Below are 27,172 nucleotides of genomic sequence, written 5' to 3' on the forward strand. Positions count from 1 at the left end.
AAAAACTCATGCTTGTTTCTTGTTTCCTCTTAATATTTTCTTCTGTTTCTTTTAGTTATCTACAGATTCTTTTATTTTGTTAGGCTTTTCAGGATTATCTGTCAACAAGATTTGGCAATTTTTTCTTCTTTTGTATTTTTTTAATAAACTGYGCTGAAATTTTCCTTTCTGCCTTAGTTTCTATCACTAATCCTTCTTTGTATTCAGTACATGTTTATTTGGAGCATTTATTACTTAATCCATTTTATTCCTCTGTTGTTTGTGAATCTAGTGAAATAGCATAACATTTCCAAATGAAGGTATGTTCTTGTCATTCTGTCAGGTAGTCTGTTGATTTTGAAATCCTCAACATGCATGGCATGTAGCATATTTGCATAAGTAGAGGTGCTTGTTAGAGAAAAGGATAGAGGTATTTTCCTCAAGATGCGCCTGCTCTCCTGAAATACAGCTACCACCTTGCACAGTATTCTTTTTGAATGAAATTCGTCATGAACTAATTATCTCATTCCCTTGTTCCAAATAATTTCAAACAGAGCCACTGAATGTAAAAATTTCCTTTGAAAGCAGTTGAAGAGGTTGCTTAAACTCTTCAAAAGCAAATATTCTCAGTATTTACTGTAGGCTTTTTGCTCTGGCAAACAATTGATGTCTTGAYTAATTTGAATTATCTTTTAGAGATAGGTGAAAGTAAATGCTGTTCAGTCTTAGTTGTACTCCAGGAGTACTTGAAAAAATAATTTCAGAGATCTTTAAATGTTTATGAAAAGTATATCTATATTACAGACTGCAGTGAAATACTGAAAATTCATACAAATTCATACAAGGTAAACTGTGTACCTGAAGCAATCCAGCTTTCCTCAGGCTGTTATCTCTCTATAAACAGGACATCCTGCTGAAGAAAGACCACTTGGAGCATCCAGGCCAACTACTGAGTTAAAAAGCAAAAATGTCTCAATTGCCTGTTCAAGAAAACCATAATAACTGAAACACATGCTCCAAAATGGGGTAGATCTCCAATGTTTGTGAGGGAAAGAGAGAATGTGGCAAAATGAACAGTGTCTCTTACCAGTGTCACAGGAATTGTAATTCCTTGTAATTTCCATCAAAGTTGAGGTGTCCATTTTAGTAGAATTTTTATCTTGAGCATCACATAAAGCATAATGCTGAAGCAATAAAGATATTTTTCTCAGTTTTTCACTTTAGACTGCAATATGCAATTTCTTTGAGAGCACATTTAGAGCTTCCTAACTCTTACAGTGCTTGCATAGAAAACCTGGGTGTATAAGTTACAGTTCTGATTTCCATTTTAGAGGCAGAGAATAAATAGCTAAATGTTGCAACTGAATGGCACTTAATGTTTTCTTTTGGTTTGAGCATACAGGTTTTCAAGTGCCTGCGTAAAATCAGATTGAGACATTAGCTTACCCCAGTAATCAAGCTTGCTGGCTATATGGGTCATCTTGACAACTCAAATTGTTGATGGTTTTACTATTCTGGGAAGATGAGGAGGGAGCTGTGGTTTTGTTTTTTTAAAAAATAACACTGCTAAATTCTCTGAAAATTTTCATCATTTACTTGTTACTACTGTTGGCATATCTTTTATCAATTTATGGTTTAAAAAAAAAAAAAAAATCCTGGATGTAAACATACCTAGCAACTCCCCATCTTTGGCAGATTGTTCCTTCTTGCCTTTGCACTGGTAAGATGATATTGCATTGTTTCATTATCGTAATCTTTAGGTCAAGAAACTTAACAAACTCTAAGCTTAAATTCTGATTAAGCTAATCTTCTGGAGAAACTGTGGTAGAATATAGTTTCTCCTAGCCATTTCAGGAGAGCCTGAACAGATCCCTGTAGCATGAGGGAAGATTTGATTCAGGAAATACAAAAAGAGAAATTCTTGTCTTTATTCAAATAAATATACTATATACTGTGCTATTTTTAAGGTAAACAGTTTTTCTCCCTAAAGGTCTTGCTTACACAGTTGCTAAATTATTTTCCTTGCCATATCACATCACAAAAACACTTTGAGTTTTCCACTGAATGAGGGTAGCTGGGATCAGAATGTATTTCCAAGGACGTAGTTTTATGTAACTTGTTTACCTTGTACACTTTGTAAAAATCAGAAATTGTGGACTCTTTGCCCTGAACAATTAATGAATATGTATGTACACACTGGATCCAGGAACAGTATGTTTTTGTCAGAGTGTCCCCTCAGCGACTTTTGCACGCTTCGGATGCATAATACAATAGAAGCCATTTCTTTGTGAGAAAATAGGTCAATGACTTGCCAAAAGGCAGATGTTAATTGGAAAAAGTGCATACAAGTCCTTTTCTTTACAATGTATATGGGTTGCATTTGTTTTGACTTGCATCCAAGAACAGGTGCAATTTCAATTGACTCAGCTAGCAGGATGTGCTGAGTGCACTCTTCACCAATTTTACTATAAATTTTAAAACCAGCATGAAAAAATGGTTTCTAAGTTGATCAGTGAATGATAATTTATTATCTGTGTTACAAAACAAAATTATGACTTGTGAATGTACTTACATGTAGACATCTTAATAATATGAGGATAAGGACTGTATTTATCAGGCTTGAAGAGATTTACTGTTGAGCACTGATGAATCTTACCCAAGACAAAATATATCTTCCCTTTCAAAATGCTTCTTTTGTAAGAGAGTCAGCAGTTCTACACAAGGTATCATTAATATATTTATAAATGTAACTTAAATGAGAAAATTTGCTCATTTTCACTAATATATTTTCTTGCCACTAAGCTGCATAATCAGAAGCAAATTTAGAAAAAGAAAAAAACMAACAGGAAAAACCCATCTGGGTGTGATAGCATCAGAAGAGCTTCCCTCTGATAGTTTCTTAAAAATGGAGAAATGCAATTAAGGCCTTTTGGAATTTCTAGTCTACACTTAAGAGTCCACCAAAGCAGTTTGGATYGTGTGCCTAGCCTGACCTGGTTCTTGGACAGACACTCGAACTTCCTCTCACTTTGGGAATGCTGAATGTAAAATGGGATGGTTATACGAGCAGCAGCCAAATCGGCTTCACTCTAGAATACCCAGTTGCCTAAGAATCAAGCATGTTGCCAGGGTGGAGAAATATTGGGTTTGAATGTCTGTCCCAAAGCCAACAYAGTAAGTGTTTGAAAGATTGCCTTCTACATATTTGATGGGGTGGGTAAACTTAGATTTCTAACAGATGAAGAAAGCTCCTGGGCTTTTAACAGATGGAGAAAGATCCTGGTTGCTTTTCATGTGAAGCCCAAGCCAATATATGCTTTGAGATACTGACTAGATCAAGACCTATAGACTAGACCAGTGCAGGAACACCTAGTTCAGGAAGCCCACAGGAGCTTTAGCATGAGCAGGGGTACTAACATAGTCTGCTAGTGGCTGAGATTTCACAATTTTCACATGCCTCTAGTAGGGTCTTTAGCATCAGAGGACTCAGTACACTTACGGAGAGGCAGGAGTGGGCTGAGAAGAAATACTGAGCATCTCAATGCCATCTAAATACAAGATTTTGCAACACAGAGTGGTTATTTGAGTTGTAAGTTCCTTTGTGGCTTGAGCCCTTACAGACCAGAATAAAAGAGAGGAACTCAACTTCACTTCAAAGCTGCAGAAGAGGAAGCAATTGCTGGGAGAGGGGAAGAAAAGACTTCTATTATGTATCTTTTTCATTCTTTTGTGCTCTGTATTGTAATGAAATAGTACTTCTGTCTCAGGTTGTTACCTCCTCCTAATCTCCAGAGGAAATCCCTGCTCCTTTCAGAGAGATAAAACATAAGAACAAAGAGAAAGTAGCAGGAACTGCTAGTCTCTGCAGCATAGGATATCACTGAAGCCTTTCCTGGCCACAGTGGTGGAACGAAAAGGCTTATAGCATTTACTCCAACACCTGCGTCAAATGTCAAGATCTGTCATAAGTTTAATTACTCAGAAGCGAGGTATATTTTGCAATGGTCTATTGTTTACTGGGACGATGAGCAAGTATCACAGAGATAGAAATCTATGAAGTTCAAAGAACTAAAAAACATTTCTCTGATTTTTTTAAGAAAAATTCAGATGAGCCATGTGCTCTGTTGCTTCATGCTGCCTTCAACTTGCATGGCTCTCAAAACAAAACRTTACAGATGTGATACATTTGGGTGATGAAAAGGACAGAATGTTACCAGAATAATTTCTTCCTCACCAGAGCACTCATCTAACACTTTGTAATCATTCTTTTTATTATTATTACAGTCCTGTGAAACTTGTGAGCACAAAGCCCAGGATATGTGTCAAAGCCTAAAAAGAGCAACTTCAAAGAGAAAGAAGAGACATTTGGTGATGATTTTCAACTGACCAAATTCTGCACTGGTTGTTAGGGTTGTTCTGTTAAAATTAATGATGGTACACCTAAATTTTGATATTGTAGGCAAAAGTAGGGTTTAGCTCTTAGTCCGCAAGTCTTGAAAATTCTTGTAGTTCACAAGACCAGCTTTAACTTCCAAGAAAACTCTATAAATATAAGAAGATGCCATTAACTTTTCAGTTAAGCAGTGAGTGTAATCAAGCAAAGCATAGTAGAATATAATATTTAATTATATATAACCATAATGAGTGGTCTCCATCCATACTGATGTAACTGTACATCTTCACTCCTAAAACACCGTGTGCTTTTGTGCAGCTTCCTCAATCTATTCAGCACAGACTTGGGCTGTAAACAGCCACATTATTGAGAAACTGTAAGAGGCTCATTAGAGAAATTTTAACAGCCTCATTCTAGCTGGGGATGATATAGCACCACTCCAAGTTATCAAAGAWTTTGAGCATGTGTGCAACTTTAAGAATGAAACTGAGCTTTTAGCCATGCAGATGAGCAGAGTGGTTCTCTGGTGCCCCTCCAGGCATCATCTTCTTGATTACCCCCATTGCAGACTCTCACAAAGTGTGCTGCGGTCCTTTCACAACACAGGCACATGCATTTCTCTCCATTTCTCTCCCATGTCTCTCCACGACGGTCGTGACCCCGTACAGAGCCGGGATGCAGCCAAGGCAGGTGCCTGGGGCTGGGTCTGTCAGATGTCCTGCAGAAGGTACCTCCCCAGCGGCGTAGGCACAGCCAGTAACATCAGTCACGTTCTGAAAATCACACGCGGCGGTAAGTCCTTTGCTGACTCAGTGGGAAGCTTCTGGCTGAAATCAGTGGGACTTCTCGTGTGATTGAAGCTACATGCTGAAAACGTCTTAATCTTATGTATTCACATAGCTGAGTGATAAAGAAAATGTGAATAGCAATTGATGGCTATTTTTTTGAAGGTATATGAAAGACAAATATAGTCGTTAGAACTTGAGCTCCTGATTAATTTAAATGGCTTCTTCTTTATTTATTTCACAGCTACCTGGTTTAGAGCCTCCCTTTTCTGATCCAGGAACTCAGATAAATTAATTTTGCAGGAATAAGTCCCTAATTTGTACACAGACCTTGTCCTACAGCCTTTTGGATATTCCTTTGGAAAATATRCTAGAATGAGAAAGGTTTCCAGTATCTTTCAAAACCACGAAAGAGGAAATATCACTAATTTTGTCTTCTTCCTGTTAGAAAGAAAAATGGTCTCAGCTATTCAGCTATTCCAAGTTGTATATGTGTGTTTTCCACATTTATCTCTCACTTCTCTCTAGTGAATAATGACCAAGTTAGTCATTTCAAAGTGGGAGAGTTATGCCTTTGTTACATAATTTGAGTACTGGGGAGGGAATTATCTATGTTTTTCTGTGTAATAGATTTGAGAGGAACAGGGAAGAATATAAAACCAACAAGGTATGATATCTGAAAAATGCAGTTCAGAATCCAAAATTGAGGCATACAATAAAATCAACATATTCTCACCCAGCATCTCACAATTCTTTTTTACATTTATATACACTCTCGCATACCAAAGCTGAGCCTTCAGCACTCACCACGCTGACAAAACCAGACAGAAATAACCAAGGATTCATTTTTCAGATTTGCCCCGTAGAAGGAGTCATTTGCTACAAAAATATAGCAACTGTAGTCCCTTAATGTTAKCTATGACACACCCAGCTTCTTTTTTATTTAAGGAACCATTATACCGTAATGAACACTGACTGGGAGTTTTCCAACAGAACAGTTTTTTTTTAGAAAATGCCAATTTGTCATAAGCAAAACGTTTCRCAGAAACATATCTGTTTGGATGAACTTCCGATGAAACACAGGCACGTTTCCATCACAAGCCTGCCTGATTTCCTGCCAGCTTGCCTTGCAGCTTTCCAGGCTCCATGGCTCCGGGATGGCTCTGGACTGAGCCTGTGATTTTCCTTGACTGCTTTTTTTTTTGTTTGTCCCCCCCCCCTTTTGAAATTAGAGGGAAAAAGTCTTGGAAGAAATGTATTTCAGCTCTGCCTGGATTTTTTCTGATTCTTCAGAATTAGAGATTTCTTTTGACAGTGATGGCACTCCACAGCCCACTGTCTTGATTTGTTATATGGGAGAGACAGAATAGCTTTCCTGCCTCCTAGAGAAAGTGCTCGGGTTTAATAGCTCTGCAACTGAAACACTCTTCATACCAAACCGAGCTTCATTTCTGAGTACTTTCAGGAGACCTCCCAGTGTAATATTATTTCCTCCTTTTATTTTCTAAGGTATCACACTGTGGTGGCTCTGAAGCAGCAGTGCCCTTCAGCACGGTCTCCTTTGCTTTCTTCTCGTAGGCCAACTTCCGGTACAGAGGCTGGACTCAGATCTCAAGCATCCTTTTGCTGCTGAAATTGTGGGTGTCGGACTGTTTCTTGGGCCCTCACAAACACGTACTCTAGCAATCTGCCTCCATGGCCAGCTTACTGTGTTTTGGCTATGTAGTTTCTTCCTGTTTTATCTGCCCCCTCTTCACTTGCAACCAGTGATACTTCTCTGCATTTATGTCTGAGTATCCCAGGAGCAGGGAGTTGTTTCATTTTTAATCTTTAATGTGGAGTTGTCTGAGGGCAGGACCTTATGCAGGCATGTGCTCCAGTTTCTGGGAGCTCAGTAGGTGAAGGAAACTGGGAAAGGCAGATACTTCTTTTACACCTCGGGGCTAAAGCTGCAGGCAGCCAGCCGTATCAGCCCTTGTACTCCAGACTCACAACTTCTAACAATCTTCTCTGGATACTTTCAGTGAGTGTTCCAGGGAATCATAGAATGGTAAGGYTGGAAGGGACCTCTGGAGATCATTTAGTCCAACCCTCAGCATAGCCCTGTACAGGGACTGAACCCACAACCTTGGCACTAGCAACACTACRCTCTAACCAACTGAGCCAAACCTACTTTTCTAACTTCAGCCCATGAGTTTCTTCAGTATGTTAATTTTATCCATGTACTTGGGTAAATGTGGCCTCTGAAAAGCATCTGACTCAGAAGAAGCATTTGGCCAACATTGAGAAGCTCTGGTGATTTAAACTCTAGAGTATATTTGGTGTTGGTGTTACCAAATAGCTGAATCCAGCTGTCAGCATCATTTTAATATTCTCTTTAAGCATTAGAACTTCATCAGAAAATATCTGATGATATTTTCTTGACCAAGAAACCCACTACATCAGAAAGCAGATTGCCCGAAAGGCTAACGCAGCCAAGAGGATCAGAGCAGAGTCAGGAACTAAACAAAGAACATGAAAAGACAGAGATGTGCTCTGGTGTAATTTTCAAGGTGATGATGGTATTTGTAAGCCCTACCAGAAGTTTGAGGAGTCTGAAACCTCAAAGGAGGAGGATGTGAGTGGCAGGGGCATTGCCAACAGAAGTTGGGTGGAGCCAGGAACAGCACGTGAAAGAGGTAAACATGAACCCCATTCTGCGTAAGTGCAGCTTCTGATCATCAAGTTGAACGGTCTTCCTGAATGTATCCACAGTCTCTGCCTCCTCCTGTGCTAGCACTTTAGCTCTTCCTATACTGTCTGTCCTTTGTAGCCCATCGATTCTTTGCTTATCTCTTCCTCTCTCTGTTTTCATCCTGTCTTCTCTCCCATCCTTTTCCTCTGAAAATATTTTGCAGCCTAGAATTAATGCACTTGGCTGAAGTCTTGTTGGGCATATCAGGAAGTTTTCCRGATCACTCGTGGGTGGAGTTTCCCAAAAGCATCAATTTGGTATTAACGTTGTATAAACAATGGATCTGCCAAACTCTGAACAGTGTGAGGCAACCTCAAAAAGTTTTGCCTCCTTGCAGATTTCCACTTTTGTTGCGCATTACTTCACATGAGATAGACACCATGACCACCACATTCACACAACAAAAAATGACCTCAGCCATAACTTCAGCATGTGTAAGGAGGAATCTAATCCTTGTTGTTAACTTTTTTATTTTGATCAACCTGAAACATTGTTATCAATAGTGTTTTGGTAGCCGACCTTTCCGTTACCTCTTAAGAAGTCATAGTTGGTAACACAGTTAAAAGTACAGGCACATTTTCAAAGTTGCGTTTAAACTGCCAAACTCATTTTTGCCAGCTGTCGTGGGATAATGAGATGTATAATAATGACATTGTTTGCTGCAGCTATGGGATTGAGTTTGAATCAGTACATTGTGTCTGCAAGAGGATTTTAAGTAAACATTATAGTTCATACGGCACAAGTACAACTTGACATACAGAATGACTTAGCTCATTTGGGAGCCCTTACTTCTTGTCAGGAAAGAAGTGGATAAGGGGTGGGTAAGAGCATTTAGACCACAAACTGGGAATGCCACAAATAACCATCATTTCCCACATTTTTTATTATAAGAGGCTGTTCCCACAAGTTTTCTAACCTTTAACTGCCTTGATTAAAGTTTTCCATGCCATTCTACTTCTAGCCATTTGTGAGAACAAGATAATATGTAGCCTTCTTTGGATCTTTTCTGGAGGAATTCTGACATCAGAAAATGTATGAAAAGCTCATAGGAGTGAAGTGGTGTAGGAGACGTTTGATCTGAGGGCATAGGTAGATGATTTGTTAAAAGCCATTGGAGAGGATGACCCAGGTTGGACAAGAAGCAGACGCAGTGGGACTTGCTTGGTGTGGAGATTGAGACTAGGGTAAGGAGAGAGAAGAGAAATCTGAGAACAGCAGAGTGAAGAGGGATGGTATGAGATGTYTGGGAATTTGAAGCAGGACCAAGGAGATCTGTAGTAATGGAGCAGGAGAAATCAAGCTTGAGGCAACAAGAAGAAATTATCTTTGTTGCTTAGACCCTTTTTCCTATCAGTCTGCAATACCACCACTGTTCAACTACACATCTGTCAAGCTGCTTGCTTGGTGTCTTCCCCCACTGTGTACTTCCCTGTGGAGGAAGTCAGCACAGAGGATAACACCCTGCTGCTGATGCTGGTTACTCCACTAGCTCAGGAGGCAAAGGTCAATGTGATGAGCCTAAAAGTACAGAGAAATATGTACAGAGAAAACTACTTAGAACTGTATGTTAAAATAATTTTACTAGATAGGCTCTTGAGAATTGGATTTTCTCTCTGCATCTGCATCATCAGCCTGGCAGCTGTACTCTGTGTAGGAAGCAGTGGGATGGAGACACGAAAAGGMTGGCAAGGAGGGGGATGCAAAACCCAAAACCTGGAGACTGCAAAGTTATAAGCAAGCATTCTGAATTCTTGGTCAAGATGCTGCAAGGGAAAAGACAACAGAATTTGGGCACATATGAAGAGACAAACAGTGAAAGAGAGACAAATAGTGAAAATAGTGAAAAACGATCCTGTGATTATAGGTCCGATCAATACCTTTTACGTCAGCAGGTAGAGGATGAGGAGTGGGAAGGGCCTTTGGAGGGAAACAATTAGTTCTGCATTAGAAATGTTAAAAGTAKGCTGCAAGTGAAGCATCAGGAAATGCTGCCTGCTATCCTGCCTTAGGAGAGGGTTCTGCTATCTATCTAACTGTGGGTTTATGAATTGTTGACCACATTTATTTGCTGCTCTTCCTATTCGATTTTATAATGGTGAGTGCATCCTTTTGCATTTTTTAAAATCAATTTGGTGCTAGCAAATTGATTTGCCATACTAACAACCTCTCTCCATCCGTTCGGTCTCTAATGAACAGCTCATGCTGCCTTCCTCACATGTGTTTGCAACCCGCTGACTTCAAGGCATTCTCCAGGCTCTGAACTATCCCACAGCATTTTCCCCTGTCCCTGTCTCACCAGTGGCACTGAGCTTTAGTAGGTAGCATTTTGACTGATGTACCTGCTGCTTTCTGCTCAAGAAAGGTAGAAACTGCCTGTTAGATGCATCCCAGAGTGTATTACTCCAGTTTGGGAACCTACGTGCCTGGGAAAAGGTGGTGAACTGAGCAGAGCATCACTGGGGAGCCTAAAATATCTGATTTCCTACAAAACACAGCACTGCCACTGGGAACTCTCTCTCTCAAGCTGTGGCTTCTGCTTCCCTGTTTGTTTTCTCCTCCCAAGTAGGGAGTTACTGGCACGGTGCACTGTGCATGGCTGTGTGACAAGGGAAGCTGGGGCTTGCTTTTGAATGTACCTGAAATTTTGGTGGGGAGGATTTGGAGCAGCAGCCTCAGGTAGCTGTATGGGCAGAGATAAAGGAAAGCTGCTCAGTGAGCTAGAAATTCCCACACTGTGTTGTCAAACATGCTTGTGCACTGGTGTGTAAAGAGGAAGCTGAGGAGAAGAGAAATGAAAGCGAATGCATTTTAATTGGGATTAGGGGCATATGGTGTGGTGCTATTTGTTTTCCTCTTCCTGCCTTTGCACTGGGACTTTAATGTTTTCACACATTTGCCTTTATTTGTCACGTCAAATGGGAAAGACAGCAAGAGGCTTCCCCCCCTCCCCCTGCCCCACATTTAGGCCCATGCTAACACCCTCTCACTTCACCCCTCTCACTTCACCCTGAACTTTGCCAAAGGAATAATCATAACTGTCACAAGTGCAGCCAGATCCCCAAAGCAGATTAAGCAACTCCAACTTATTTTTATTAAACTTCTCAGCTGCTCCTGGGAGAACCCTTGCTGTTTTCAGGCAGCAGAGTGGGGTGGATTCATGGGGAGAGAGAGGGTCCACAGTGCCACATGCACATCATTCACTGGCAGCTGGATAGTTAGGTTTTATTGTTATGACTGTATATTTAGTGTTTTGTAAAAAAGCTATTGAGGGAGCTGTTTCCTTTGCTGTATAGCAGTTTATTTGCTGGAAGATTTGGACTTAAGCCTTTAATTACGCCTAACATCCCCTCAAAAGTAATTTCTGTTCTCTCTCTGGCCTCATGCAGCATCTTGGGATGTTCTGCATTTGAATGTGAACAAGCTATTGTTTAATGTGGCTTTAAATCATGGCAGAAATGTTCTGTAGCATCCACTGGGAAAGACCTCTCCCTTCTGCCCTCTTCATTTTTCACAGCAGCTTTGGGAAGGAAGGCCAGTAATCACAAAAATCTTGTTTAAAAGTTAAGCACTGAGTAGCATATCTTCATACAGATGWAAAACACTGATTATAGTACAAATTAATAACAGGTGAAACTGTGGCTCAGAAACATCTAAAAAGGAGTGTAAAGCTTATTTAACCTTAAGCATCTTCCCTAGCTTTCATGTAACCATCTTTCCATTCATTTTCCAAAACTGCATATGATACAATATGAGGCCTGCTTACTTTGCTGAGTGTTTGCAGAGGAGTTAGATGCTAACGTCTTCTCTAAAAAATGGCTCTAGCACAGTTTAAGCCCACGTGAATCCTGCCCTGCTCCCARCTCCATTGACACATGTACTCTGGTAGACCCTTGTCAGCTGCTGGTGCCATGATATCCCAGCCTGACCTTCACCCAAAGTCTGTAGCTCTGGAGTCACTTCAAGACTTGGGGGTTTCTTCTGACAGAATATATTTTTTTTTTGTTATAGCTTCAACTTGTAGAAAAAACAAAAAATATTGGCTAGGTGTTATTCAGTTTAGTCTATATTTGATTCTCCTCCCCCTCCGCCCTGAGTATCTGCTTCAAATAACAATGACAAAGTTGTATTGAATTTACATCAAATAGAAGTTGTGGAAGCAGCTGTGCGAGTAGCAAACACATGCATAGCGTGATTCTGAGCAAGAAACCTGTGSTGCAATGGACTGGGAGGGAACACATCTAGGTTACTGCAGCATATGTCTAACACAGGTAGGGGTCATCTAGATACAGTCTGCAGCAGCTGAGATGGCAATTTGATGGTAAATTTGATAGAATCTTCTTTGTAAATACTGTGGCGGTGGTTGTACTGTACAGTTTTCTAGAGTGGTTACCACAGCCATTTATGTGGTATCCTGTACAGGTTTCCACAGATAGGCTGTTCCCAGGGGAGAGTGTAAAGATTTTTATGTAAAGAATAATAAGTGCAAAGACTCACAGCAAGGAATGAAAGAYGATGATAACATTCTGACAGTGGTCCAGACACATCTTTAAAACGAACAAAAAGAAATTGATTAAATTGGAATGAATTTCACCCACTCAGATCTCAAGACTACAAAGCAGTTCAGCATTTTTTCCTTTTCGGTAGTTAGAAATATTACCGGCTCTTCCAGTGAAACCCCGAGCGTGGCCAAGAGGCCGCGGCTCCACCTGGCAGTGAGGCCACATTTGTCCTGAGCAGCTGGACAGGCTCTGGATTCAGGATCTTTGTTCAAAGCTCTTCTGCATGAAGTGAGCACATACTGGACTTTTGCAAAAGTAATTCATACTTTTTGTTCTGTTAGATGTTTAACATTTTATATTTGCTATGCAGAAATAGGTATGCTTGACATTTGTTAGTAATATTCATGATTTGGTTGATTTTGCCAGGTATTTGGAATTTAGAACAGACATTATCTATTACTTTGGATGCACTTCTGGTTGCCTTTTCTAGCCGCCCTGGTCCCTTCTGCTGTCATTTGAAGTCACTTTGAGTAGACAGTGCACTCAACTGGCTGGCCCTTATTTCTGGCGCTAAATTTTCCGAATGTTCAGCACCATGATGTTGGATCAGATTTTCAGAAGTGGGCATCCATCAGCTTTGATTTCTATTATTAAGGCCAAATTCTCAAAAGACCTTGGCATCTGGCCAGTTCTGCATATCTAGCGCTTTCCTACAGGAATAACAGCTCTGGTATTAGCTTACCTAATGCTGTGCTGCACAGAGGAATCAGTTTTGAGGTGTGTGGAGCATCTGAAGGTGCAGATAATTGCCTTTTAGATGTGGTGCTTCTGGGCTGTGATGCTTGCTGTGCCACTGAAAGGCAAAAAACTGAGAATCCAGCTGTTACAAAATGATAGTTACAAGCAGGAGAAATCCATAAATACAATACACATTTTACATTAATGAAATCAGACAACTGGCCCACTGCAGGCAGTGATAGCTATGAAATTAGCTTCGCAGGTTTTGGCACATCATAGCTAACCRTACTAGAGCTGGACTTCAAACTTGAAGTGCATAGACTAATTTTAATGGATCTACAAAGGGTACCTAAGAAAACCAAGATTTACATTTATTATATTGGGATTTAAAATTTCCATCCATATCATCACTGAAAAATGCTTGGGGCTGCACAGATTGAAAACAATTGAAAAAATGATCACTGAACTAGAGTTATAAACATCCTTAAAATAATATTTTTCAAGACAGTAACCACTAAACTCATTTAAATTACTTACATATTAAGTCATTTATCTTGAACTTCTGCCTCTTCCAACCGACCTTCAAAAAGCATCCTCCTATGTCGAAATCAAGAGTAAGTAAAGGCAGATTAGCAATTTTTAGACTAATTCAAACGACTATTAAAAAGACAAACAACCAAGGAAGCACCTCCGCTCAACCAAAAACAAAGAAAAAAAAAAAGAAAAAAACCCCTACAAGTCCATTGAGGTAGGCAAGGTCATGGTTTACGAATGCTCTTATAACCCCCAATAGACAAAATTGCACACAGTCAGACATACCACTGCTGASACATGGGGCTGGCTTGGAGGATGAGCTTTTGCCCTCCTGCTACACTTCAGTGCCCTGCTAGCATGCTTGGGCTGTGATCCCACAGCCTCCACAGTGAGCAAACGTGCTCACAGTGTGCCTGAAGACACACAGTGTCCCACCACGTGCACATACAGTTGCTGAAAATTTGACCTATCAAGATCAATGGGAATTTTTGTCATTGACTTTGAGGGAAGCAGGATTTTGCCACATTGGACACCTCCTCCCAGATACATGTGCATGTGAGTGTATGTGTGTATAAGTACGTTCTACAGTACAAAAAGTAATTTTTACAGGAAGGCATCTTCTCTTTTCCAATGTTTCTCTTCAGCTTCAAACTGCATTAAATCAGACCCTCTCTATTACAGTCACAGTTTCTCATAGCGTAGTGGTGTTAAAGAAGCCTTGCTCCTCAGCTCTGTAATAACAATCGCACCATCAGGAAGAGGAAATGAGCACTGTAGCACACTCTGTACCTTTTAACCATGAGCTATTGTTAAGAGCACGCTGCTCCAGACAGAGTGGCAGCAAGGCATGGGGTGGGAAGCAGGTGTAACCTGCCAGGAACACTAGGCTAGCAAAAGTCGTTTATTAAACCAGACAAGTACCCCTCCTTCTCAGTTCCCTCTTGCCACCATACTGAAAGATATTTTACATTCCTAATGCTCAGTACTTGAAAGCTTAACAAATGCCTTTATAGTAAATCAAGAGCTCGTTTTCTCATCTTGGCACTTGGGTCACTCATTCGCAAAGTCTTTGAAGTTTTTTTTTTCCAACTCCATGACATTTCAAATGTAACAATCTGATCTCAGGAAACTTGTTTCCAAATACCTTGCTGTAGTCTGGGTTTCTTTGCTTTACGGAACAGTCTGAAGTCTCTCCTTGCTTGCCCTGCTTGTCCAGCTCATTTTTTCTGTGTTCCTTTCAGAAAGAGAAAGCTTCAACAACAAGGCTGCCCAGGCTGTAGCCCCAGTGGAGTGGTTTAGTCAGGCTACCTCTACATAGCTGTGTCCTCTGCCTCCTCACCCCAATACAGCTGGGTGAGTTTGCACTGTTGCTGGGTGGCCCAAGCCAAACTCKGTTACATCACACCCTAAATTCAACTGCAATGCATTGCTGGAGAACAAATCTGCCCTTCCCRAGCTCCCTCACTCTTCTCAGTCTGCAGCTGAGATGATTTATGAACGTCAGTGTGGTGGTCCGTGTTGGAATGTATGAAGTCAACAGCCTACACATTCAAACCACTTCTCCATATTAGTGTGGAGTTCACTGTCCCATGGTGCAACACTAAGGCTTCTTTGTGATCACATTTAGTTCACCACGCTCTTAATGCTATATTTACCAATATGTGCTGTTCATCTGCAGCCTTGATTAATACCTTGTTTTCAGATCCCTACTGTCTTGTTTGCTGAGTACTTACACACCATGCAATGCAATATAAATGAACATGTCCAGCTCAGCTGCCAAAGCATAAACAAGCCTGATGTAAAATAACTCCCCTTTCCCCTGCCAGACCATTAAGAATATCACATCCATGCCTGCTGCTACCCATCAGGACAATTTACCTGTTGTCTTCCTCCACTGAGGCCTGGAGAAGTACTGTCTTACATGCATCAATATGAAATGCATTCTCTGGCTGGTTATTCTTCATCTAGAATTACCCATCAGCTGCAGGACACAGATACTTGGCAAGGGAGTCAATGGACCATAAGAAGACCAGGCATCTTCTGTCCCTTACTAAGCAGTTTCTCTACTATTCCTCTACATTATTTCTACTGTCATTATAGCTTGGTCCTTCTCTACCTTGGGATACCGTTGGGAGGTAGAATCTGGTACTGTCCCCTCCTCCCTCTCATGTAGCACTTCCYAGCTGCAGTTAGACTCTACCTGGTTTTCCTCAGAAGCTAGCTCAACACTCCACCAAAATCCCCATTTGACCCTCTCAGTATCTTGTTCCTGACTTTCTTTTCCCTTGCGGACGTTGTTGCATTTCTTATGGGTGGTATTGTCCTGTTCTTGTGAGTTTGCTTTATTTAGATGGATTGGAATGATGTAGAAAAAGAATGAATCCTCACTCCCACCCAGTGGTGTTTCCTCCAAGAGAAATATTCGCTTTAAATTGTCCTTTTTCATTTGGGATGAAAAATACTCTTTTTCCTCATTAGTGGACATGATTCCTCAGTCATCTGCTCTTCTGAGCTCTGTAACTATTTTATGTTAAGTTATGATAGGTGTGATGAAACTAGAAGCCAGAGGCATAATGTATAGATTCAGACTGGGAGAAAAAGGGTGGAGACTTTGTGTAAGTAATCACTTTAGCTTTATTTCACTCGGTGGTAACACTAGACAATAACAACTTACTTTGGACTGAACCAGATACATCTGTCCCTGTGCTCCTGTGCAAACCCTCCTGTCTGTGCCCCTGAGAGWTGTCACTGTCTATTCATCTCTCACTTCCCACTTGTGGCATCACTTCATCTAGTCAACAGTAACTTGCAGTCTACCGTGCCAAGAAGCTTTGAAAATGTTTTGAATTTAACACCCAGAAAGGCTACAAGGTGCACTTAAAATGTCAAATCCCTCAGAAACTGGTCTCACGCTACTGCAAGTCCGTATCGAAATGTGGATATAATCCTATGTTGATTGCCTGTGCTTTGTTTTTCAGCACTGGTATTCTAATAAATCATTTTATGTTTTGCTCTGCACCTTTCCATCTTGTGTTGTTTATGTCTGATTAAGAAATGAAGAAGCTGGAAAAGATAAGTCATCCTTGTGTGAGGTTTGGCTGGCAGTATTCAGGCCACGGCCTATAACCCAGTGATACAGAGTCCGGTCTCACCCACAATGTAAGTGTGCTTGTAACAGTGACACACTTGCCTAGCTGTCTGAGAGGTGCCAGCTGATCCACCTGAATCTGTTTCTATCCCAATCTCAGCAAAGTCTTGGGCCCAAAAAAGCTACAGGCTAGTCAGGAAAGTGGGGTTGGCAACAATGCCATTTCTTGTTCTCCTTCTCCCTGGCACTACTGCAAATTACCCCTTCTTTCCATTTCCACCTTCTAAAACATCATGCCTTATAAAAGTGGTACCTGGGCATGGTGGAGCATGTGATCTAATGTGCTACTGGCATATTTGGGGTGATCTGATGGACTTGACATTGCAACCATTGGTTTCCTGTACATGGCATGATTTGTAGCTATCACTGGGATCACAGAATCGCAGAATGGTTGAGGTTGGAAGGGACCTCTGGAGATCATCTAGTCCTACCTCTCTGCTCAAGCAGGGTCACCTAGAGCATGTTAGACAGGATCACATCCAGTGGAGTTTTGAGTATCTTCAGAGAAGGAGACTCCACAACCTCTCTGGGCAACCTGTTCCAGTGCTCTGTCACTCTCACAGTAAAGAATTTCCTCCTCACATTCAGGCGGAACTTCCTGTGCTTCAGTTTGTGCCTGTTGCCTCTTGAACTGTCGCTGGGCACCACTGAAAAGAGTTTAGCCCCATCCTGTTGACAAACTCCCTTCAGATACTTGTACACACTGATAAGATCCCCCCTCAGTCTTCTCTTCCCCAGGCTAAACAGGTCCAGCTCTCGCAGCCTTTCCTCAKAGGGCAGATGCTCCAGCCCTCTAATCATCTTCGTAGCCCTACACTGAACTCTCTTCAGCAGCTCCATGTCTCTYTTGTACTGGGGAGCCCAGAACTGGACACAGTACTCCAGATGAGGTCTCACCAGGGTTGAGTAGAGGGGCAGGATCACCTCTTTCGACCTGCTGGCAACACTCTTCCTAATGCACCCCAGGATACCATTGGCCTTCCTGGCCACAAGGACACATTGCTGGCTCATCTTCGCATCCACCAGCACTCCCAGGTCCTTCTCTGCAGAGCTGCTTTCCAGCATGTCAGCCTCCAGCCTGTCCAGGTCTCTCTGAAGGGCAGCACAGCCTTCTGATGTATCAGCCACTCCTCCCAGCTTTGTACCATCAGTAAACTTGCTGAAGAGGCACTCTGTCCCTTCATCCAGGTCATTGACAAATAAGTTGAACAAGACTGACCTCAGTATTGAGCCCTGGGGGACACCACTAGCTACATGCCTCCAAGTAGGAGGACGAAGGATCTAGGGATCCTGGGCCTGAATCATTGTTTTTAAGCTCTGCAAGATTTATTGATTTGGGGCATCTCTCCCCGCATTATATGTCTGACTGTCAATGCCTGAGGGCTTCACCAGAGCTTCTAACAGTCTTYAGTTTGCCAGTAAAAGAGGATGTCTACAAGAGCATGTCCACTTAGGTATTGCAGAGACACGGAAGCAATGGGAGACATAAACATGGTGTTCAAACATGAACTAATATCCATTACTTTATATAATTATRTATGTATATAACTGTACAGAAATATATATCACATAAGAAAATGGAGAAGGAGAAACAAGAAAACGAAGGCTAATAAGAACTGCAAGGGAGGAGGGCAGCCTGCCTGTGCTGAGCCCGGGCTCATGGTCTCAGCTCTGTTGGCTTGTCCAAATGCTGAGCATTTTCCAGCAGCAGCACTGAGGCTAGGGAAGACAGTTAGGAGCAAACCATTTCTGTGCTACCATACCTGTTCCCAGGGGATTTATGAACTCATGCGGAGAAATCTGCCTGAGGAGCCCTGGCTTGCTGCTGCCTCAGCGAGCATATCTCCTCAGAAACCAGAGTGCCAGGAAAGTAAGTCAGCAATGCGTAAACCCTCCTCTAGGAAATGGAAGCAGTTGTACCTACTTTGTTGGCATCATTTCCATTACCAGGAATAGCCAACGTCCTGTGAAAGAAATCCATTTTGTTTTTTTTTAGTGTCAGGAAAGCAGACACGTACCATACTGACTGCTCCCTCACAGTGACTCGCAGCTCAGGTGCAACGGATGATTGATGCCACTTGCCAATGGGAGAAGTTAATCCATTCCCCACAGCTGCCACCTTCACAGTATTTTCTTTTTAGCACAATGCACTAAATACTGTGCTTTAAGGTTGGGTTTGGCAAATGCACTTGSTGTTTCTATGTTTTGTTCCCAGAAGGGAATGATCACTTCAAAAGGAGCCATGAGATGGATGCTGGTCACCTCTGAGAAGACTTCCTCCATGAAAGAGATTCTGATGTTGTCACTTCAGCTTTACTGTCCAGGAGCAAGAGAGAAAACCTCTGCTATTTGTATAAAGGTAGTAAGACAGTACCATAAACAATTGGTAAGATTGAAAAACTGAAATACTTTCTCCAGATTTTCATATTTGCTTACAGTCATTTTTCCTACAGCACTTCTATTTAATTTTTGAGTGAGCTCATACAAGTTTTGAAATTTTGATTAAAAGTGAAATTTAATTCTTCAATTTTTCACATTTTATCTTATAACCTATTAGTAACAGTATGAATTATACAACATATATATGATATGACACAATGTTTTATGACATATCAAACATTTTACCTTTTTTATTGTATTATTTTCTTTTTCAAGTTCAARTGCAGCTGCTACTTTGTTTTACAGTCCCAATCTCCTTCTGAGCAACATAGGGCTACGCTGAGGGTTGGATTAGATGAYCTCYAGAGGCCCCTTCCAAYCTTACCATTCTACRCTTAGTAGGAAACACTTTTAGATCAGAGTGCAATGATTTTTTTTCAATCCATCTGACATAACAACTGCCCATAGTACACTTTGAAAAACAAAGTAAAAGAATTCATGTAAGTTCATGAAATATTTTATGTATCTRGATGCTCAAATTATGAACTATGACTCTGGCATAGTCATGAAATAATTTTAAAATCAGATTATATAAAATWATTTTAAAAAYATCAGKTAACATCTTGTTTTAAGACACTRTTTATATAGATTAATAAAATATTTACATGGACTGAGGAGGGGATTTCTAATTTGTAGGAAGCTTGAAATGACCATTGCTTGTCTCAACTGAAATAAAACCAGATTTCAACTTGTTGAAATTCCTCCAAAGTGGAAATTCCCGGTTCTAATCTACTGTGAAAATCACACAAAAAACATTTCAGATTTTTATGGTGACGGATCAGAATGGCATAATTCCTTTACTTCGATATGGTGAGGATGATGCAAAATAGGGTCCGATGCGTGAACAAAATAATAATCTGTGAGTTTTTGTCATACAAAAAAAAAAGTGGTTCATTGAAATGATCTTTTTGGAGCATCACCCCTCCTACTGCAGGAGGTGGCGTGCGGCTGATGTAGCTGTCCTGGGGCTTGGTCCCGCTCCGCCGAGGTGGCGCTGGCCCTGCGCAGCCAGCGGCCATGGCTCTGCTCACCGAGGGACCAGTGAGACCCTCTCCAGCCTCACTGGCCTCGGCCATTGCAAGCCACCAGCTCCAGTCATGGCTCTTTTTCACCCAAAGCAATCAATGTGGYGGATCATTTAAACCAGTCCTGTGCTGCTTGGTTTTAAGACCCTCTGCAGAATAAAAATGCTGTCCTTTCATTGCCCAAACAGGTGAGCGTTTTATAGCAAAAAGCTCCTTGATTTGCCCCCCTCCACCTTTTTGTTTTTGTCAGTGAAGAGGATCCATGTTTCCAGGAGTCTGTAGGGTGCAGACATGATGACCCCTGAGGGATGGACACTTGGCCAGCTGGAGACCACCCCTGGGCAGAAGAAAAATGTCAAATTACTTCAGAGTCCATTGAAAAGYAGACAGCCTAAAAACTGTCTTGTATTTGCAGCATAAATCCTCCATGACTCCTTCCTAAGGGCCTGGGGTGAACAATCAGTGTGCAAGAGTTAAAATGTCTTTAAGTGAAAAAAAGAAAAGGCTCATAAGGTTCACCATTCAAATAAAAAATGCCAAACAAAGGCTACTACCTYGTAATCATGACAGAACTACGGGAGGAAAAAAGAAAGAAAAAAAGAAAGAAAGAAATTGGCAGAAATTTAAGCAGCTGCCCTGACCTCACCGTTTTTTAACATGAAACATTTTTTTCCACGTTACTTCTCCAGTGATTATGTTGCTGCTCTRCTCCTTTGACAATTTGTGAGATGAATTTGAGACTAGAGACATCTCACCCAGTTTGCATTCATTTTAGGGCAAAGTTAAAAGCACCTCTTGCTTATGGAGAAGGATTTCATTGTTTTTTTTTCCCCAATAAAGTATTTAAGTGTCTTGCACACTTAAAATCTTTTTAAAATCAAGCCTTGACACTTCTACTTGGAGTTTATTTTTTCCTAGACCACTGTAAATAATACAACGTCTTTCTTTGTGATAAGCAGACAACTTCTAGAATAAGAATGAAATTCTCAAGATCATTCCACGAAACGTGCATATTCACAAACCTGTTTTGTTCCATGTTCTTATTTAGTTTAGAAGATACAAGGATAAGCTAAAAAGTGTTGCTATTTTTGTGTCTTTGAACATGTGTGTGTGTGTGTGTGTGTGAATCAGATAATTACGTAACTAATGGACTAGGAGTTAGAAGTGCTAAGCTGGTATTTCTGTCCATCTTGAAATGAAAAACTAATTCAATTTTAATTTTGTTTCTTGGAAGTTGGAAATTTCACTGTTCCTAATATCTGCCACTGGAAAGTAAAACAAGAAAAGGAAATACCAAATTAGTAGTAATTCTTTGTCCTAGTAGCGTTGTTCAGAAGGGGGCACAGGCCATGAATAAGCGTTTGGTCTCTGAGCAACAGTAACAGCAACAAAACACCTTTCATTTTCATGAAAGGAAACAAAACAAGCCAAAAAACCCCCACAAGTCCATTATTTAATAAAATAATGAATGAATGGAAGCCAGTGCCCAATGTGCTGGGCTACCTGTGAAAGGAGCCGAAGGCGTTGGTCCTGGGAGGGAGCAGAGCCAGAGCTCCTTGGGGCAGAGGCCTCCCTTCTTCCACCAGAGAAAAGTAAAATACAGGCTGTTGTTTGTTCCTTGTCTGTGCAGAGAACATTGCACATGGGCAGGCTGCCACCTACGAATTGCTTAATCCCCCCAATCTTGCCCATTCGGCAATTTTCTGGCGCAGCCTTGGCGCAGGAGCACTCCCAGCGCTTGTATGCCTGGTGGGTGAGAAGAAACTGTCCCTTGTCAGCCTTAAAGCAATACCCAGAAAAGGGTGGAGACTAATGTCTTTTCCATTATCTGAAGCGCTCACAAACAAAAATTCCTCCTCCGCTCCCCCACCCAAAAAAGCTGCAGCCTCTCTGGAAAGCAGCCTKGTACCTAGTGACGCGAAAGCAGTCTCAGTCCAGCACCGGTAAACACCGAGAAGGAGCCGAAAGAGCGCTTGGGCACCAGATGTTCATCACAAGGGTAATTTAGGGCTAAACTGAGGGAAAATAATCCCCAAACCTCCATGCAATTCACATCGGTGCCTTTAAGGCCAAAGATGTTTGCTTTAACTGCAACGTTTTCTTTAGAGCCTACCAAAAAAGAGAAGTTGTGCTAATTAAGCTTAGTTCAGAAGCACCGCTGCCATGGTTGAGCTTGTGACATTGGCCGTTGCCTTCTGCTCAGAGCTGCTGGGTGTTCAGAAGCAAATAATACCTGTTCCTAAACCCCTTACGGAACAAATCCCTCCCATGAACCCAGYTCACAGCTCTACCTTTTTGTAGGGGCCATGCCTTATGTTTGAGAAGATGAATTTTTTAATGGATTTATATGGCCTGCTGAGTTCATGTCTGGCCACATATGGACACAAGCTGCAATAAGTTATTTCAGTTCTGAGGAAGTGTTTGACCTTGGAGCAGAACAAAGGAGAAAGCAAAGACCTACTGCAAAGGAATTGGCAGTCTGTGGGTCTGATGCTGCATATGCACCCCATAGCGTTTGTTGTTACGAGTGTCCCACCAGCAGTAAGTGGGCTGTTAGCAGGGAACTTGCTTAATATTTGATCCTGAAAATCCTATCAGCAAGCACAAGTTGTCAACATGGTGAAGTCTAAATATCAATATCCTAAATCAAACTTCAAAAATGTATGTAATTTTAAAATTCATCATCAAAAAACAGCAAAAGTAGGGGTTTCAGTCTACCTGTTAGAGTGAGCAATCTCTGTGATTTTAAGATTTTCTTTCTTAGCATGAAGTCTACAAAGCCTTGTTCTAGTTGCATAAAATGAGAAATTTTCATGAAATCACAAGACCTCAGCAGCTGGGGCTTAGTGGAAAAAAATATATATCATGAAATTCATCCTAAAATTGGGAGAGTAAACTATACCGCAATATTAATACAGCCCAGGTGTGTAGAACTGTAGTAACAGGAAACAAACTTTTGCATTAGAAATGCATTAAGCCTGCATTTCACGCAGGCCCAAAAAGACATTTATTCAGCCGTTGCAACAAGCCAACAAAACCTGTGTAGCCCATTCTACGCTCCCCAAACCTCCATATTACTGGGATAAAGGCAACTAGTAGGCAGCTGCCACTCAAAGCTGCATTGACACTGTGTTTTCACCAGGAGTTTGTATCAGGGAATATTAAGAAACCTTTTCCTTCAGTTCCCATATCAGCTTTTCAGATCAGAGCTCTTCCTAGCCTTTCCTCCTCCAGGCTGCTCACAGTGTGGAGTGCTCTTTTCCTGTTTACCCTTACATGCCTTTTTATTACTAGGCAGGATTTTTTTTTTTTTTAAAGCACACTCAGGCGCCTGCTTGTTTTTTTCTAAAGCTCTACAGGGATTTGCTGGCGTCTTTTGCAGCAGGTCATCCTGTTTTCAGACACAGTTCCTGTCTTGTTAAAAACAATCATTTCTGGATGTCTCTGTAGAGCTCCTGCCTTTAATCATCCTGAGTCCTTGAGCCATGCAATCGGCACCACAAATATTTAGGTTTTGTTTGTTTGTTTGTAGCTGGAGGAAAAAAAAAAAAGAAAAAGGAAAAGGAAAAGCCCATAGAAAAATTTTAAGCTGTTGACCTTCTGCAGGACAGAGGATCTCCCTACACAGTGTAACGATACGAACCAGCTATGCTACATTCAGGAAGAAGACTATGAAGACTACATTTAGGACAAAGACTACTGATGGAAAAAATGGCAGCAGCATCAAACCCCTCGCTGACACCCAAAATGTCCTTGTTGCTCCGGATAGGATGATTTATCCAGAGGGAATTTGCCACCTGGCTGCTGAGGACTGGCTCTCGGGTGAGCATCTGCCAGCACAGCTCCCAGCAGCAGCTCTCAGACCCATGGGACATAGCTCTCTGGGTGGGAATGGCCAGAGTGAGGACTGGCCAACCTTTTGGGCATAGTCTGCACCCAGCCAAGAAAAAACCAACACTGTCTTGTACAATGACAATAATTTTCAGAGCAGATCAAAGCTCTGCCTGGCTTTAAAAATCATGGACAGGCAGTAAGAGGGCTACTATAGTGCTATACAGCTTGATGTTTTTTAATCCAACGTTGAGAGAAAAGTTCAGACAATGGTCTGTCATGTTTCATCTATTCTCATTCTGTACATGCCCCTATTATTGTAGCAAGGGCAACTATCCAAAGAGTACATCTATCCTGACAACACCTCCTGTGAGTGAGGGGGCTGATATTTTTTAATTCCACTGAGGCTGGGACAGATATTTTGCATGGCCTAGTTTGAGACAGAGACGGGAGATTACTTTCCCTGGCTCCCTTTATAGTGAATGGGAAAGATCTGCTTCTTCAGAAGGCACTTATTGCCCTTAAGACAAGATCCCCTCCTGAACTGTGCTCAGTGGGAGTCTCTCCTCATTAACTGCTGAAGGAGGTGAGCAGCCTTTTAAATAACAAACTTTCRATAAGTGACGATAAAAGATGCCAACGTGTTTAACAGGGTATTAAGTACCTTTTGCTTCTTAATAGTTGGGGGGAACTCGGTCCACAGAGGGTGATATGTCTTGCCTTAAACCAGTAAGAGAAATCAAGTCTCTTTTATCTCACTTTGCAGATGGGCTTGCTCTGTGTGCCAGGCTGTGCTGTTACCCACAGTGCTACACATAGGATGAAGTGAAGCAGAGGACTGCRTCTCTGAGCTCCTGAGCCAACACATCACAGCTTCTCACCTCTGAGGAAACTTTCATGCAAATAGCAAAAGAAAAAAAAAAGAAAAGGCCTCTAACTTATTTTCCTTAATGGCTCAAAATTTGCACTACAGCAAGCTGCATCTTAAAGAGTCTTGGATCACTTTCTGGGAGCCATTTACTTGCACAGGAAAAGCTCATTTTCAAGTGTACCTCCAGGGGTTTGTGTACTGTTATGTCCCAGGAGGTGATGAAATGTGTTTCAAAATATRTATGTCTAAAGGTGTCACTGCCTGCAGCTCCATTAAGAGAAARGGCTTATTGTGTGCTTCCTGATGCTACACACTCCTGCAGAATGATCATCAATCAAAGTTTCAGGCTTTGGTAAATTTACCCCTGACAGTTCTTATAGGAAGATGTTACACAATCCCTAACCCAAATGCTTTGATCTCCTCTGTCAAAGTCAATATGTCCAGCTGGATAAATAACATTAAGCTCAGCACTGCTTCCTGTGTAAGTGATAAAAAATTGATAAAGTCCTGACTTTGAGAAGCACAGGTGCTTTAAATCAATGGACCACAGTTCACCAAAGCTATTAATACCAACCCTGGGAGCCCTCAGGAGAAGCAAAGAGCTTTGAAATTTTCACGCTTCTTCATTCAGCACTGAAGTTTAAACGAGATCACCTCTGCATGGCCGCAAACATTGAGCCATATTCTGGGCCAGTATTAATCAGAATAGTGCCATTTGCTTAACCAGGCCCAAGTCACACCAGCCCTCCCCATATTATCATAGACCTTCTTGATGGGCAATAGCAGGGCTGGTTGAACTTGGACAGATTTCCTTCTTTTTGGCTTACCAAACTCTTCCCCCTGCCCTCGCTCTGGTGCTGTTCTCATCCCTCAGCTACAGCACCAATAATCTATTGCAGACTCTGTCTTACTGCCTGTCCCCTTCCTCCTCAATAATAATGACTTTCCTGCAAACTTGAGATAAATATCCTATTACAAAACAGATGATCAGGCTGACTTTCATTCTCTAAGTCACTGCTTGTGGGGGAGTGGAGATAGTCTGTTTAACCATATGGATGGTTTTCCATCACTCACAAATGTCACTGACAGCGGGGCAAAAATATTTTTTGACACGATCTTTGGATTGCTTCAGTTAAAACCTCTAATTCTTGGAAGGAAAAATTCACCTTGATCCAAGGGCCACCCAATATAGAAAATACAGCATGTGTTCCCAGGAACCCCCCAAAACATAGACTTTTCAGAGGAATGTGGATCTTGTGCTAAGAAAAACCTTGGAGAAAATCTTTTGACATACATATCTTATGAATTGATTTTGATTCCTCTGAAATAATACCTCATCTTCTTTCTTTCAAGTAGCTACTGACTATAGATTCCTGGAAGTGCTGTGCCTTCCAAAAGGAAATTGCTTCTGAGAAATCTTGCTTTAGAGCTGAGGATCTCTCTTCCAAAAGGAGTCAGAGAACACAAGCTTCCCAGCCTCTTCTCAAGAAGTATTTAGTACTTCCTCAAAAATAAATGAGACCACAGCCATGGAGAAGTCTGAGACACCTTCTCATCCAGCAGTAGAAACCAAACCAGCCACCCTGAGTTTCAACAACTGTTCTTGCTAGGCAGATTATGAAGAGTGAAATGAAACACTCTCTGTCTAAAGATATTTGTGCTAAGGTCCTTTCTCTTCATGTGAGTAAGGAGAACTCAGAGAAGGGAGTAGATGGTAGACCTGTTCTCAGGTAAAGACATTTCCTGTGGGGCTGTTGTCTCAGGTTCAACAGTCCCATTTGGTCTATACCTTGCTCCTTCTACCTGACCTCTGCCACAGTTCGGCAACCCCTGAGGGAGCGAAGAGTCTCCTTGCTGCCCCCAGATAGACCACTTTAAGAGGTAGTCTTTGGCAAAAACAGCCTCAGTAAACACTCAGTTCCCTCCAGGCCTGGCCAATGTAGTGCTGTCACCATACAATGCCTCACAATGGTGCGTGCAGGACATGTGTCGAGTGCGCAGGGGCTGCTTGTGTATGTGCTCTGTTAACCGTAGTGAATGGAGGTAGCTCACCCCTTTTTGGAGGTGTGACCATGAAGGTCAGGCAGAAGTAGGGGAGGATGTGAGATAAGGGGCACAACACTGGAGCTGTGCAGATCTACAGGACATGGTGTAGAGGAGGTGCTGGTAAAACCTTCTCCTTACTTCTGACCTCTG

Source organism: Rhea americana, unplaced genomic scaffold (assembly GCF_003343005.1).
Source record: "Rhea americana isolate MKP2758 unplaced genomic scaffold, rheAme1 scaffold_229, whole genome shotgun sequence".
NCBI lineage: Eukaryota > Metazoa > Chordata > Aves > Rheiformes > Rheidae > Rhea > Rhea americana.